Source organism: Anolis carolinensis, chromosome 4 (assembly GCF_035594765.1).
Source record: "Anolis carolinensis isolate JA03-04 chromosome 4, rAnoCar3.1.pri, whole genome shotgun sequence".
In the NCBI taxonomy this organism is placed as follows: domain Eukaryota; kingdom Metazoa; phylum Chordata; class Lepidosauria; order Squamata; family Dactyloidae; genus Anolis; species Anolis carolinensis.
Window position 1 is genome coordinate 137,234,477 of NC_085844.1, and position 17,180 is coordinate 137,251,656.

At 37.5% G+C, this 17,180-nt stretch overlaps 1 protein-coding gene across 3 annotated transcripts in view; it reads right to left on the minus strand.

Annotated features, from left to right (window-relative positions):
* The window catches only part of cxxc5 (CXXC finger protein 5), a 97,744-nt gene that overhangs the window by 23,168 nt on the left and 57,396 nt on the right, over positions 1-17,180 (minus strand). The window contains exon 2 of one of the 3 annotated variants that reach the window (XM_008109057.3): positions 9,565-9,633. The exons of the other annotated variants lie outside the window; for them this stretch is intronic. The gene's annotated coding sequence lies outside the window, so the exon portion shown is untranslated. The remainder of the gene's footprint in view (positions 1-9,564; positions 9,634-17,180) is intronic. 3 annotated transcript variants of the gene reach the window in all.

The following is a 17,180-nucleotide window of genomic DNA, read 5'->3' on the forward strand; positions in this document are numbered from 1 at the left end:
TGACAAACTACAGCTCCCATGATTCTATAACATCAGACCACGGTAATTAATGTGGTATCAAACTGCATTCGTTCTACAATGTAGATCCAACAAAGTATCCCCAGATTCTTGTCTGCTGTGGTCTCACGGTAGGATTGGGATGAAAATCCCATATATAACCTATTGTAAGGAAGCTGATTTTAAAATTAAAATAAATATAAAATAAGTCAAAATAAAAAAATCAGCACATTTATGTGACTTTCATCTTTTCCTCTCCTAGAAACTGTACTGACCCCAAAAGCTAAATGATTGAAAGAAGAAACTTAATTGTTCTTCTATTCTGCTTTGAGAGTATCTATAGCAGAGCTTTCCAAACTGTATACTGCCACACAATGTGTTGACTGAAGTATGTACATGTGCCGTGAGAACTTAATGACACCTCTTTGACTTTAAATAAGCAATAAATCACTATAAACGAAATGTTTTCAGGAGATATGTTGTATCCCCAGAACCTTTCATTATTACAATTCATGCATGTTTTTATATTTTGTATAAGGGCTTGGTCTGACCTCTGGTTTGCTAGTGAAATGATGCACATCTTTTAAAACTGTGTCACCAACAAACATGAAATGTTTGGAAACCTATGATCTATAGGGTAGAAGCAGTGCTATCTTATTGCACAATCCTATTTGGAGAAAACATATTCTTATATGAGCCTGCCCAAGAGTTAAAATCTCAAGGAAAGGCTTTCTCATGGACCCACCACCATTAAAAGAGAGTAAAAGTGAGCGACAGTCAAAAACAGTCCATCTTCCAACTTTAAAAAAATAGTATAGCTGTAGTTTTTCGGTTTACAAATTTAGTTCACACTTTTCTGCTTTCAAAATGCAATCCTAAAATCTTTAAAATGGTCCTTAAAATCTCTCATACTAGTAGAGAAAACAGGAAACTCACTGAGGTATTGAATCAAGTATCTCTTCTATTTGAAGTTCAGCAACCCCAGATGTTATAAAGAAAGTGAGATTGAGGTTACATACAGTAGCATAAGCCTAAAATAATTTTCCTGCAATCCCACCCCACTTCACTTGCATTTGAGCTCTACAGTCAAATAAAGTTTAGCAAAGTTCTTTGATCTGTGTATACATCTGTAAACACTATTTGGGCCTCAAACTGGTTCAGGGATTTCCATTGTAATAACCACAGTTAAACTACTTTCTTCATTATTAGTTTGAAGATGCATTAAATGGGCAATGTAGATGTGTCCCCTGACTTAGGCTGGAACTACACTGCCCTATACCTCAGGATCTGAATGCCAGATTATGTTTTGAACTGTATTATATGAGTCTACACTGGGATAATCAGATAATCTGAGATCAGATCCTGGGATATAGGGTAATGTAGATCCAGCCTCAAATAATCTCAGATGCAAATGGGATGCTACTCAACATGAAGCCAGTTCAAAGATGCTTCTTGCTATAATGGTTGAACTTTTAAAAATTACTATGGGTATATCCACACTGTTGAGTTTTAGCAGTTTGACATCACTTTAAATGCCCTAGTTCCATCCTATGGAATTCCAGGATTTATAATTTTGCAAGATCTTTGGCTTTCTATGCCAAAGAATGCTGGTGCCTTACCAAACTAAGAATCCTGGGATTCTGTAGAATGTAGCCATCGCAGTTAAAGCAGTGTTAAACTGTAATATTTCTACTATGTATACACATTGCAAAAGAAGTGCATTTGTTTTGAACAGGATAAACATCAACATCAGTACTTTTATATTTAAAATTCAGTCAGAGATCCTACCCAAAATAGGCTCAACCAAAAGGTGTTATTATAAAATTCACTACCATAACATCAAAAAGTCACTTTACACAACAATAACCATGTTTATTTACAGAAACTGAAGAAAGAATAATTTTCAATCATGCACAATTATAATTCCAGAGTCCATCTGAACACTCACACTGATTCTGTCTTCCAACAAGCACATAAATAAATATAAATAAAACTTTATTTGTATACCGCTCTATCTCCCCGAGGAAGCACAGTCTTCCTTTTAATATAAGAATTTCTTCAAGAACATTCTCAACGCAACTACAGAATTCTGGGAATCAACAGACATTCCAAGAATGTGGAGGCACAACATGGACAACACCAGAGTTCTGTGCTGCTATACAGTAGCAAGAAATGCCATATTCTTTATCTCAGCCAATCAGAGTAATTCACGCCATACGCAGAGTAGCAAACTGTTAAAACAGCAGCAACTTTTTTTAACAGTTTGAAAGAACTTTGTACAAATTATGTCTATCGCTTGCAAGATTCCTGCTCTTTGAAATCAATGTGTGACTGATCATCTTTCTTTCTTCATCTTTTTTAACTGTCAAGGCTTTTAACATTTCTTCAAGCCATCACATACTTTCTGTATGGACAAAGAACAACGTGGCCCCTAGGGAGCCACAGACCGCAGTTTAAGAACTGCTTCCTTATATTATATGCCACCCATTCACTTGAGTAATGTGGATACTGATGAGAGATGTTACGTTTCTGCATCTGCACCTAATGGAACACTGCAACTCATATGCATAATTCTGCATTGCAACTCATTTCTAGGTAAATCCGAGAACAAAATAAGCCAGTTTTAGCCATTACCATTGCCCTGATATACCACTTCTATCATTTTACAAAAAGCCAGCTGAGACACTGTTGTGGAAAGTGAGACAATAACATTCTACTCCACTGACTTCTGTATTCAGACACTTTTACAGCTATTTATTATATTAGTCTGCAAGTACATGGCCAAAATACACATGTTAAGGCAGCTACATGCATTTTATCCTCACGTCTGACTAATTCACATGTAGGATGTACAGACAAGGGACATGGACAAATCCCATCCCTTCCGCCACCTTACTCCCACAACCTCACCTCACAACCTCTGAGGATGCCTGCCATAGATGTGGGCGAAACATCAGGAGATAATACTTCTGGAACATGGCCATACAGCCCGAAAAACATACAACAATCCTGTGATCCCGGCCATGAAAGCCTTCGACAACACACCTTACTTTTGTTATGTTCTCTATCTTTGTTATCTTTCAATCTGGCTCAGTTCCCATATCAGAGATACAATTGGTAGAAAGGACGAAATCCAATTAAGGCGGCAGGCAGGTTTTTGCATGTAAGAAAAAAGATCCCATTTCTGTATAAGGGAGCAACCATGTGGATAATGAAAATCTAGAACAGAGCTTTCCAAACTCTGTGTCATAACATACTTGTGCCTCCCAACAAAAAACTCAATGATAGTTGCCATCCAACATATTTTGAACACAAGGATTATGAAGGCTACTTATCTCTCACCTCACCAGCACATGAACTTTTCATTATGATAGAGTAGGTGAACCAACAACAATAAGGAAAAGGAATGGCAGCCCCCTTCTAGACTATACAATAGACATAGGTTAAATTAACATTTGCAATCTTTCTACAAAGTCTTGATATCAATCACTACTCTTAAGAAATGGAATTATTTTCAATCTAGTGAAGTCACTACAAGGAAAGTTTATTACTTCATCCACTTTCAAAAATTATAGGAAAAGGTTGAGCAAAAGAATTTGGCTCACTAGTTTGTTGCTGGACATGCCGTATCAGAAGGAACTGACAGAGCTGTTACAGTCTATCAGATTGATAATCCTCCAACTAAAACAGATTTATTGTACATGACAGATCGTAACAGTTCCAAAATAAGCCATCGCTTTTTAGTGTACATTGACTTGCTTTCTCTTTGAGGAGCCCAGAACTTAGATTTCAAAGATAAAATATACGGTTTGCTGTGATCTCTAGCACGCGTGACCCTCTCAAGAATGCCACCCCCCATTCACAAAATGCCATTCCAAAATAAACACTATTATATTATTGGTGTTTTATTCCAGTTTTTAGTATGGATTACCAGCCTCTACTAACCTAAAATAGTTTTCCCATCGATATTACCAATGAACACATGGAATTTTTTTAAAAGAAAAATTACACCAGTCTGGTCCCCAAATATTGAACTGGCTTCAGATTCCTTCAGCTGGAAAAAGCAAACATATATTCAGTAAATAAAGTCCAAGAAGTTTGTATCCATCCAGTATCTACAACTGAGTTCCATGTGCCCACATTCCATTAAGATCCAGTGGTTCTGCTCCTTTTACTGTTGTTGTGTGCCTTCAAGTTGCTTCAACTTATGGCAACTCTAAGCTGAACAGAGTTTTGGTTCCCACAAAATCCTGTAAATTAGATTTGCTGAAAGGTTATAATGGCCAAGGTCACCCAGTAATGCACGATCAAGCAGGGATTTGAACTTAGCTCTTCCTGTTTCGGCACTTGTTACACTGTACTGGTTTTCTCAGATTGATGGTTAGCATAAAAATGGGAGGAATGCTAAAATGCAGTTATAAGGGGGGAAAGCAACAAATGTGTGTAATTTGCATTATATGCAAATTAGAACAGCATACCAATTAAATACCCAGATTTGAGGGACTGAGATACAGTTCCCTTTCCCTCCCATTTTAGGCCAGGAGAAAGAAGTGGAACAGGCTGCCTGTGTGAAAACGGAAGGGGCTCGTTTATCATTAATACTTGTTTAGAAGAGGAAATTTCAGCAGATGTTACTTGTCTCATAACCAAGTTACAGAAATTCACTTTCTACATGATCATTATACATGATCCCTTCAAGTTTCATACTGTCATTTCTATAGTAGAGGGCAATGAAAGTTGAGTTTTCCCCTCTCATAAACCACATATTTATATAATGTTCTTCATAGTGAAATTTCAGTACTGTTTGGATTTATAATTTTTATAAAACCTTGAAGAGACTATGTAGTATCCAGGTTACACAGCCTTAGAATATCTTCACAATAATATTTTTAAAACAAATAATTTAGCCTTTTTTGTCGACATACAACTTGGAAGGTACATGCACATATACGAAGAAGAGTGAGAAACAGCACTAATAAAAGATAAAAAATATATGTTAAAAAACCAATAACATTTTCTCATACATAGGCAACTCCTGTGGCGTTATCAGACCTTCGTTATGGTTTTATCGTTGTCTGTCTTTTATTTGTGGCAAAACACAAACGAACAAGAAAGAGATCCATGATATAACTGGGAAGCATCCAAAAATAACTCTACTACCTGACAGTTAGAAAAAAATACTAAGGGAAGTTGGGTCAAATAGTAGTATTAAGAATATTCTATTATAACTGGAGTAAATTTAGCTTAATTTACATTAACTTTCACACCAATCCAGTGCATTAATACTTTGCTGAATGTGACAGTATTCCAAGTCAACAGTCTATCAAAGTTTGAAGACTATCACACAAGTGTCAAACACAAGGCCTGTGGGCCAAATCCAGTCTGCCATGTCATATCATTAGCCTTCCAAGTGGACTTACCCTTTTAGTTATGTATAATTTTGTTCAAAAATTGGGTGAACCCACTTTCCAAAAAGAAAATCTTACATCTAGCACACATGTGTCAAACTCAAGGCCCATGGGCCAAATCCAGTCTGCCATGTCATATTATGTTGCCCACGAGGCGTCCAGTGCCAGGGCAACATAGTTACATTTGTGCAGTGTTAAAATTACAAATGACCCTTTGAAGGCTGTAAGGGTGATGTAGCACTCAGTGAAAATGATTTTGACACCCCGATCTAGCACCTACTACAATAAGACTTTATTTATCTTCTCTGGGATACGTTAGAGTAGCATCCAGCAATTGGCTGCCTCAAGACAAGTAAGTGCTTGCATTCTGCCACTGCACTGTTCATCTTTGATCCTTTCATTGTTTAATCCACTTTCAAAAAATGAGAGTTAAGACATCCTACTAGTGTCCCTGCCTTACCTTGTACCTCAGCCATGCTTTCCTCCCTGCACGCTAATGCTGTACCTCCTACCACCCTTCCTTCCCTGTCCTTTTGCCATACAGAACCTCCTTTCTTTGCTCCAGTCCTGAACCCATTTCTCCCTCCCCTCTCCTCTTCCAACATGCTTCACCCTGTACCTATGCCATGACTCCCACCCCTGCATCCGCTGCTGTAAATCTCATGCCGTCTACCTACCCCCATATACTTGCTTAATTTCCTCCCCTACTGCCTTCTGACCTTCTAAGAAACCAATAAAAAGACAATTTCAATATATACAAGGAAAAATAAAAACTTTCCATGCAAAACTCATATTAATGGTTTTTTTCCCACATCACTCTATAAAAAGGTTACGTATGTATATAAGCTAATTGTTAATGCACCAGATCCTTTCATACATTTATATGAGGAGTTAGTGTACTGAATTTCCTCTGAACTGCTACCAGCTTTAAACAGAAATGACTGCCAAAGGGTGTAAAAAATTAATAGTATCCATCATAATTTCTGAAGGTATTAACATAAAAATTGTTCTACAATGTGTGTCCCTTGGATTTAAATTTGAGCAGATAATTTTAATCTCTTCAATTTTGTACAATAATCAGTCATACTTCTGAACAGCAACAACAGATCCACTTTTTGTGTAACTGATTTGTTAGCATCTATAAACAGGGCTGAAATACTCAAAGGGAGATAGATGCTATAAATTAGCCAGGGGTTCTCCCTAACTCAATGAACACTTTACACCAAAACTAGAAGTCTTGAGGGCAGTGCCACCACATATGAATGTATTATTTATTATTACCCTGTTTCCCCGAAAACAAGACAGTGTCTTATATTAATTTTTGCTCCCAAAGATGTGCTAGGTCTTATTTTCAGGGGATGTCTTATTTTTCCACAAAGAAGAATTCACATTCATGGTTGAATTTTTTAAAAATGAACATTTATTATCTACGGTACAGTAGTTGTCATGACAAACCAGCATAACCAAACTGTGAATCCTTTCAAGAATTTCTATATTATATTTTATTGCTATACTGTTTTTAAATTACTGTTTAAATTTCTGTTCCTATGTAAATTTATGTTGTTGTTGGGCTTGTGCCTGTGCAAGCTGCCCTGAGTCCCTTCTGGGAGATGGAGGTGGGATACAAGAATAAAGTTATTATATTATTATTATTTCTTATTACTACCTTTATTTCCATGTACAACAATCTATGGTATGTACATTTACCGATCCTGCATGCTTCCAAAGAAAAACTTTACTAGGTCTTACTTTCAAGGGAGGCCTCATATTTAGCAATTCAACAAAACCTCTACTAGGTCTTATTTTCTGGGGATGTCTTATTTTCAGAGAAACAGTGTATTTACTTCATTTAGACTCCACCTTTCTCACCACATGGGGGACTCCAGGCAGCTTACAACTCTGGCAAAATTCAATGCCGCATAAAACATAATAATAAAACACATCCCATCAACTAAAGCCAATTAAACAGTTATGCAATTAAAAACATGTATAACAAATTAAAAACATATAAAGTGCATAATTCAATTTGTCGATAATCCTTTCTCATAATCCTTCTTCAGACTATGTCGAAATCCATAATTACTTATTCTTCAAACGCTTTTGTACAAATCCAGGTCTTTCGTTTTTTTCTAAAAACGAGAAAAGATGGGGCCTGCCTAATGTCACTGGGGAGGGAGTTCCACAGATGAAGGGTCACCACTGAGAAGGCCCTGTCTCTCGCCCACAGCAAATCGCAGTTGCGAAGGAAGTGGAATTGAATACAGGGCCTCCCCAGCTGATCTTAAGGCTCTTGTTGGCTCATAGGAGGAGATGCATTCGGACAGGTAAGTAGGACCAGAACCGTTTAGGGCTTTATGTAAGAGCTACGATTGCCACCACAACATCAACAAACACCTGGAGCACTCCCACTGATATAATATAATTTAACAGGTGTTAAAGGACCGATGCAAAAAAAATTAAATATAAGTATTAGTATTTGGGTATAAAGTTAAAATAAAATTAAAATACAATACTGTAAATACAATTAAAATTACATTTAAAATTACCCCTCCCACATACCACCTACACCATTATCAGCAGCCTGCCTCTCATCCTCCCACAAATGCCTGGCAGCAAAGGTATGTCTTGATCTGTTTGCAGAAGGCCAGAGAGATGGGGCCATTCTGGTCTCTCTTGGAAGGGAGTTCCAGAATCTGGGAGCAGCCACTGAAAAGGTCCTCTCCCTTGTTCCCACCAAACATGCTTGAGAGGATGCTGGGACACAGAGAAGGCTCTCTCCAGATGATCATAGAAATATAGTCCTTAAAATAACCTGGATCTAAAGCCATATACCACTCACCGGATCATCCTATCTCACATCCACACAACAAAAAGGTCCACATCATCTCACTTGTCACTTTTACTCCAATGAGAAATGAGAGATATTTTCAAGAAAACTTCTTAATTGAAGTTGTTTGAACCTGGAACAGTTTCCTTATTTCAGTATTGCATTTCCCTACAGCTTAGTCTACGTTTATGCTTTTGAATATCAGATGAAGACAGAACATACTTCTTGTGAATAATGCTGCAACTGAGACCTCACCCTTCCCTTGTCCAGCTGATACACAATGTTTTTCTACCTCTCCTAATGCAATGCAGAAACTCTCATTCTGCTAAATAAAGAGATGATATTCAGCTACAGCAGGGGTGGGAAGAACAGTCAGCGAAGGCCATGCCTCATGAATATTCAGCCAAAACTCCAGGCACCCAGCTAATCCTTCAAATTCTTCATTCCAGAAAGATCACAACATTTCAAAATAGAAAAGACTATATATTATGTATGGATTAGTCAATAAATTACCTCTTCTGTTAGGACAGGAAAGAGCCTTAAAGTATGGTTGGTTGCTTGGTTGGTTTCCCAAATGCTTCCATTTGATATCTCTCCTATACTGTCTGTGGAATCAAGTATCCTGACAGGTTGTTGCCAAGGCCCTTGACTTTTCAGCTGAGTGTCAGCTATTTGCAAGCTTGGCCAAGTTAAATTGTGTGTCTGTGTCTGTACACACAAACAAACAAACAAACAAAGACTGAAGAACCCATGCAAACACAGGGGTAACATCCACTTGTCTGTAATTATAAAAAAAATCCCCAAAACAGTTGTTGATCTAAACAACAGTAGGATATTCCTAATTCATTAAGAACAATATCAACTATTAAATTGTAACACCAACACATCAGCTGAGTGAAGTTTCATTTATTGTGTGGTAGATTTATGTGCTGATGTGATTTACATGCTACATTTAGGAAAACATACCAAACTATTTAAACCATTACATGCCTTTCATTGCTTGTTGCTTTCTATCAGAAAGAAACTTGAAATATGTGGACATGTTACCATCTTCAAGTTGCAAACAATTTTTTTAAAAAATGTGTCAGGAGTGACTTGAAAAACTGCAACTAGCCAGTTTCCCATGTTGTGCGCGTATAGCAGGCTGAGTAAAAACACCAGCATTTGAACTAGCTAGCAAACCCTGAGGGTTAAGGTAAAGTGGAATGCATTTAATCCCGAGCATTATTACGTTGGAAGAAGTGAAATAAAGAAGCATTAAGGATGCATTTTCCACAGGCAGCATGGCTTAAATTTTTGCCTACCACAATTTGAATGAGGGCTCCTCCTTACCGAAAGCTCTCTTGTGCAAAGGATCTGTTCTGTTGTTTGTCTGCAGTTTTGTCTTGGTGTAAGGCAGAACTAAAAAAAAAAATTAAATACTTTAATTGCAGAAAAAAATAGAATTTGAAATCATTAGAACAATTTGATTGTCAAATTTAGCTTGTAAAAATAATACATTTTAATGGAGAGGTGGCAAATTGGGTGGGCCCAGATGTTGCTTGTTTTCCTCAGCACTGATTATGCTGGCCTGTGACCTGCAAACCATCAAAACCTGGATGGCTGCTTGAGCAGCTTACTCCTGTGTTCCAAGAACAATGTTTGAAACTTGAAGGTTTTTTGTGTTTCTAAAATGTTTAGCAATATTGATCCTTGGTAACTGGTGGATATCTGGGGAGAAATTAAGATTATTCATTTGCATTTTTGTAAACTAACTTGAACCAGAATCTTTTTGCTTGAAAACCCCTCTCAAAACCCCTTAGTAGACCACATTACATCACCACCTATTGACAATTTATAAGATTACAATCAGTACAATTACAATATCATATTTCATATAAAATGGGAATTGGCAGGGGAGGGAAAATGATATAAAACAATTTAAACAAGAAATCATAAGCCACATCAAAGACAGCTATATGCATTCTATAAAATGTACACTATAATGGGCTTTCAAAGTTGTTTCATCATTTTATTGATAAGAGCTTCCTATCTGTAAAAAATATTAAAGAGAGCTATCAATATTGCAATACCATAAATATCATAAAATACTATAAACAAGATAAACCTGCCTAAAATCAGTTAAGAAATATAAAGTTATGTTGAATGAAGTACAATCAGTACAGAATTTACAATGTAATGATAATGTTCCATACATCAAAATGAATATATAACTGAACAATGCTTGCTGTATACATAAGTTTTCACTTGTTAAATCAATCAGTTGAACTGAAGAGCATGTAGAACGCATGGCCGGTTTCAACTTAGTCTTCTTCAGGTGAGTTTATCTGAGAAAATTATAATGAATTAACAGAAGCATATAATATATCCACATAAATATAATTATAAATTATAAATTCTTCTCTCAAGTTTTTTTTTTCAAAGATGGGTTTTAAACAAAAGGAACAAACAGTGGCTATAACACAATCAAAAGTTTTTAGATTTCAATTTAAAAAGTTTATATGCATATCTGTATACCCACAGTGTCGGTGAATTTATGTATTTCTATGATATTCTGCTGACTCTTTGTTAATTCTTATAGTGAGTATGGAAGATAAACTTGAGAGAAGAATGTAAAGTGTGTTTCATGTGAATGTACAATTCTGAGTACTTGTATCGGATTTATAATTATATTTATGTGGATATGTTATACGCTCCTGTTAATTCAATATAATTTTCTCAGATAAACTCACCTGAAGAAGACTAAGTCGAAACCGGTCGTGTATTCTACGTGCTCTTCAGTTCAACTGATTGATTCAACAAGTGAAAACTTATGTATACAGCAAGCATTGTTCAGTTATATATTCATTTTGATGTATGGAACATTAACATTACATTGTAAATTCTGTACTGATTGTACTTCATTCAATATAAGTTTATATTTTATATCTGTTTATTGACCATTTACTAGTGCATATTGTTGTACTTTGGGTATATATTAGTTTGGTGTGTAACCAGAAACCCATCTACTTAATAAAATCAGTTAAGAGCATTTTAAAGTTCTAGTCAGTTAAGGCATCATCAAATAAGAATAGATTAAATTCACAATACAGATAATCTGCTGGATTTAAACTAGTTAGTACTTGGATGGGAGACCACTAAAGAATACCAGATGCTGCAGGATGTATTTCATAGGAAGTCAATGGCAAACCACCTTTGAGTTCTCCTTCCCACTATGAAATCATAGAGACATCACAAGTCAACAGGCTACATTATACAGAGATAAATTCAGACAGACAACATAGTATAGTGGAAACTACGCATAGGTGCAAACAAAAAACTAGGAGGCCAGTGGAAAATCCCCTCAGTCATGAAAGCCTACTAAGAACCCACTACCAGCTCAAAACTCTAAGACTCTGAGCAAAGGCAATGGCAAATCCTTTTTGAACATATCTTGCAAAGACAACCTTAGGTTCACCTTAGGATAGTCATAAATCAGAAATGACATGAAGAAACACAACACATAGTTGGAAAATGACCCACATGCATATCTCTTTGTCTAACTTGTTGATCACCCTGGGCAGGTAGGGGAACTGACAGCAGCCATGATAGAAAGCTTCATGAGTCACATGTGTCTGTAGCAGAGATGTACAATACAGGGCCAGATTTGAATGTACAGTACAGTCTCACTTATCCAACATAAACGGGCCGGCAGAACGTTGGATAAGCGAAAATATTGGATAATACGGAGGGATTAAGGAAAAGCCTATTAAACCAAAGTATGTTATGATTTTACAAATTAAGCACCAACACATCATGTTTTACAACAAATCTGACAAAAAAGCAGTTCAGTACACAGTAGCGTTATGTAGTAATTACTGTATTTACAAATTTAGCACCCAAACATTGCAATGTATTGAAAATATTGACTAAAAAACACTGACTACTACTAAAAGGCAGACTGTGTTGGATAATACAGAACGTTTGATAAGCGAAGGTTGGATAAGTGAGACACTGCTGTATATATCTAATACTTCTGTGGATTAGGGCAATGAGAGATTTGGATGGGGAAATTTTTTGATGGGGCTAGCCACCCCACTGACAAACAAGTTTACCAGCTGATCAGACATAAACTGATTTGGCCTGCTATGTACTTTCAGTAGCTTTCCAACCTGTAAAAATCAAAAGATATTTTTCAGGGGAGAAAGAGGAACATTAACATCTACAAATTAAGCCTCTATTAAAGACACAGAAAAAAGAAGCTAGTAAAATATCTGTTTGGAATAAAATTAATCTGCATTACCATTCCGAGGTTAAAATATTTCTTAAGAGAAGGAAAGAAGTACTTGACAGAATACAAACTTGTGTGTGGCCCAATGGAAAAATAGTTATAAATACAAAAATAAAAGTTTATTTGCCAAGGGTGAACTCTCAATCCTCTTGAAAACAAGTGAGCTGTGTAGAGGAGACCACACCTAGAATTTCTTCCTTTGCTGAAGGACTTCAGTGTACAAATTCAATATTAATGGGATCTCTCGATCTCCCTCTCTATACATATTCAAATTCTTATTTAGATAAATATGCATATTTCTATACATTTGATCAAAGGGTTAATCAATTAATATCTGACAATTAAAAATATAAATCCTTTAGTTCAGCTACAAAGCTAATATTAAACCACAATGCAGCCATATCTGGAACACTACATGCAGGCTTTGTCATCTCATTAAATAAATAATAATTAATGGCAGGCTCAGAAAAGGTGGAGAAAATGGCACCACAATTATTCACAGGTTGGAGCTTCATCTTTATTAGAGATGGCTAATAAAAAGGCTTAACATGATGATGCAAGGGAGTGGGAAGATATTTCAATGGCTTATAAAATTTTGGATGTTGTAGAGAAGTTCCTTCCTTTCTGTAACATAAGAATCTGGAGTCAAACAATGAAAAGTGACTGGCAATTGACTTAGGACAAAGCAAAGCCCTTGTATACATGCTACATTACTAATTAATGGTATATGCTCTCGAAGGCCATCTCAAAGGATGGCCACTCGCTTTGATGGCAGTAAAATAAGATTGGGGGGGGGAGTATAAGACCAGTCTATAAATGCATATTACTGAGCAGTGCCACTTACTAAGAATCTGCCACATTTCCAGATTGTATGTGTGCATGCCTTCAAGTCACCTATAGATTTATGGTGACCCTATGAATTTTTCAGAAGCAAGGAATACTTAAGGAGGTGATTTTGTCAGTTCCTTCCATTGAACTACAGTCTACAGCACCTGATATTCATTGGCAATCCCGCAGCTAAATATTAACTAGGGCTGACCCAGCTTAGCTTCCAAGATCTCTCAGGCTCTGGTGTTTTTAGGGTATTTAGGATCCTTGGCACTTATGATGATAAGCCATTTTTAAGTGCCCAAAGATATCTATTGAACCCTGTCCTGATCCAGTTAAATAATCCATCTGTTATGCAGTCATTTTTGCCTCTGCTTGTTTTTCATGAAGTTTCAAAATCGTTTTCACTTGCAATTACAGTAGAGTCTCACTTATCCAACGTAAACGGGCCGGCAGAATGTTGGATAAGCGAATATGTTGGATAATAAGGAGAGATTAAGGAAAAGCCTATTAAACATCAAATTAGGTTATGATTTTACAAATTAAGCACCAAAACATCATGTTATACAACAAATTTGACAGAAAAGGTAGTTCAATACGCAGTGATGCTATGTAGTAATTACTGTATTTACGAATTTAGCACCAAAATATCACGATGTATTGAAAACATTGGCTACAAAAATGTGTTGGATAATCCAGAATGTTGGATAAGTGAGTGCTGGATAAGTGAGATTCTACTGTATTGATGTTTTATAATAAAGTAAAAAAGTTGGCTCAAGTTGGGATAATATGCTTTTATCTCATGTCACACCTCATCTATCCCCTACATTTCTTAACCAGAGTCTTTGCCTTCTTCATAGAGAGCAATTCTGAGATTAGTACAAAAGCTACAATGAACTATACAAGAAAAATGGGTAAGATGGTATGCAGCAGATCAGAAAAGCAGACTGTGTGGCAAGAGGTATTTTGTCTTTGGGCCACAACAACCCCCAAATCCCCCCTTTTCTTTTCTTTTCTGATTCACTCAGAATTAAAATGCACACCAGCCAGGCTCACAATAGACTTATGTGTGTAAAGATGTGACTTTTGAGAAAATAAATGCTCTTCCAGCAGTCACTAGCCAATCCCTCTGCAATGCTAGAAATACAGCTTAATAGTGTAATGTTAGAAAATGATGACAATTTCCGCTAACTTGGCAGCCACCTCTCCACAAAAGTCAACATTGACACTGAAATACACCACCTGAGCTCTGCGAGTGCAACATTTTTCCGAATGAAGCAGTGTGTTTAAGGATTGGGACATCCGTAGGGACACAAAGGTGCTTGTTTATTGTCCTCCCAACCCTATTACACGCTTGCAAAACATGGACCGTCTACAGACGTCACACTCAACTCCTAGAACGATTCCATCAGTGTTGCCTGTGAAAAATCCTGCAAATCTCTTGGGGCGACAGGCAGACAAATGTCAGCATGCTGGAAGAAGTGAAGACCACTAGCATTGAAGTGATGCTCCAACATCATCAGCTCCACTGGACTGGACACGTTATCTGAATGCCTGATCACAGTCTCCCAAATAATTACTATACTCCCAACTCAAAAACAGAAAACAAAATGTTGGTGGACAGGAAAAAAGATTTAAAGATGGGTTTAAAGCTAACCTTAAAAACTGTGGCATAGACACCGAGAACTGGGAAGCCCTGGCCCTTAAGTGCTGTAACTGGAAGTCAGCTGTGACCAGCAGTGTTGAGGAATTTGAAGAGGCATGAATAGAGGACAAATGGGAGAAATGTGCCAAGAGGAAGGTGCCTCAAGCCAATCTTGAACAGGACTGCCTTCCACCTGGAAACCGATGTCTTCACTGTGGAAGAACATGCGGATCAAGAATAAGGCTCTATGGTTTCCACCTCCAAGACACTACACATGGAAGGCCATCATACTCGGTCAACAAGGGATTGCCTAAATAAAGCAAATAATGTGACTTTGACTTGCCGGCTGATTTGTGGTAGTCCTATGTATTTCATAGGCAAGGATATTTGGGGGTGGTTTCGCAGCTTCTTTCCTCTGGAATATAGCCTAGTTTCACATACCAGTACTAACCAGGGCTGGCCCTACTCAGCTTCCAAGATCAAATGGGATATGGTGCTTTAGAGCAAGGCTTCTTAAAACTTTTTCCACTTGTCATCCCTTTCCATCTGCGATATTTATACGACCTCAGGTATATAAAAAGGTATAAAAACCAAACATTTACTCAACATAAATCAGCATTTGCAAGGTTTGCTAATCAGTGTGGGTTTCCTTTTTGTGGAATACAACTGAAGCATTTTCTCCAGTGTCGACTGTAAACTCTTCACCTTGATGTTAACAGATTGATTTAAATGTGTGGCGTTCAGAAACCTTTCACTATTGCCAGATTTTTCGCTAACACAAAACTAAGAGAACTCCAGGGTTGTTGTGTGTTTTCCGGGCTGTATGACCATGTTCCAGAAGCATTCTCTCCTGATGTTTCGCCCACATCTATGGCAGGCATCCCCAGAGGTTGTGAGGTATATTGGAAAAAACTAAGCAAGGAAGGTTTATATATCTGTGGAAGATCCAGGGTGGGAAAAAGAACTGTTGTCTGTTGGAGGCCAGTGTGAATGTTGTAATTAAACGTTGGATAAGCAAAGGTTGGATAAGCGAGACTCTACTGTACATACAAAATCCTCTAAGGGCCTTGTATTATTATAATGTGTTTTTTCCGCCCTCAACTTTCCAGTTCCAAATATTTATGGCAAGCTGCATGTGAGAAATACCTATACAAAGCTCAACTTAAATCACGGTTGAGAAGGGGCCTGCTGTGAGAGTTTGGGCCTTCCATCTTGTGGAGTTAAAGACTTGAGGCAAGCTTTACATAGGCCTCCCTTGTGAGACTTACGACAGGCTTCCTATAGTATAGGCCTCTCTCACAAGTGCTAACCAATCTTTAGCTGCAAACAGAGAGGGTTTTCCTGTATTAAATACTGTTTAAAGAGCCAAGGCCGGAGAGGGCCTGAAAACCCAGGGCCTAATGCTTCTTTCGGTGGCCTTGCCAACAATGCCAAAGCAGGTATTGAAGAGAACAGTTGGTCCGGCAGCAGAGACAAAAATGCCAATGAGACATCTGCTGAGAGTTGTTCCATCGTTTGTGGGGGTCAAGAGCAAACATTCAAGGACGCAGCATGCAGGGAACTATTTTTAGCCCTCCACGCAGCCATTTTAAGAGCACCTTCCCATTTTAGAGCCTTGAAAAAGGAAGCACGGTTCCTCCTCGCCTGTGGCATGCAAGGTTGGCAATGAGCACAGGAGTCCCCCACACAAGTTCCTCGCCTCAGCAAAGGACAAGCAGGAACGTTCAACAGGCTGAGGAATGTTGCCTCCAGAGTTGATGCATATCTTTTTTTAATCCCTTTGCATCTACAGGCCCACGAATGGCAAATGAACACTAACTGCAATCACCTCAAATAAAGCAAGATATAGGACAGCTTGAAAAAAAAACCACACAGATAAAAGAATACAAGATTAAATAAAGCAGGAAAATACACTTCTTACCAATGCAACCACAGAGGGGAAGAATGTGAAGCAAATGTGCACTAGCATGCACTAAAAGAGGCGTGACTCTCGGGAATGTCTGCATCGCTACAGAGCGACCTCTCATATGTGGGAGCCAAAGAAAATATACATGTTCATCCAAAGGTGGGAATTAGACACATTTTCAAAACCTCACGTTTAACAACAACCATCTCGCAGTCCTTCGTTAGCAAATTATAGTTAGTACTCAATGGTTAAACCAAGTTAATTGGTTTCCAAAAATATAAGTGCACATAAAACATGTC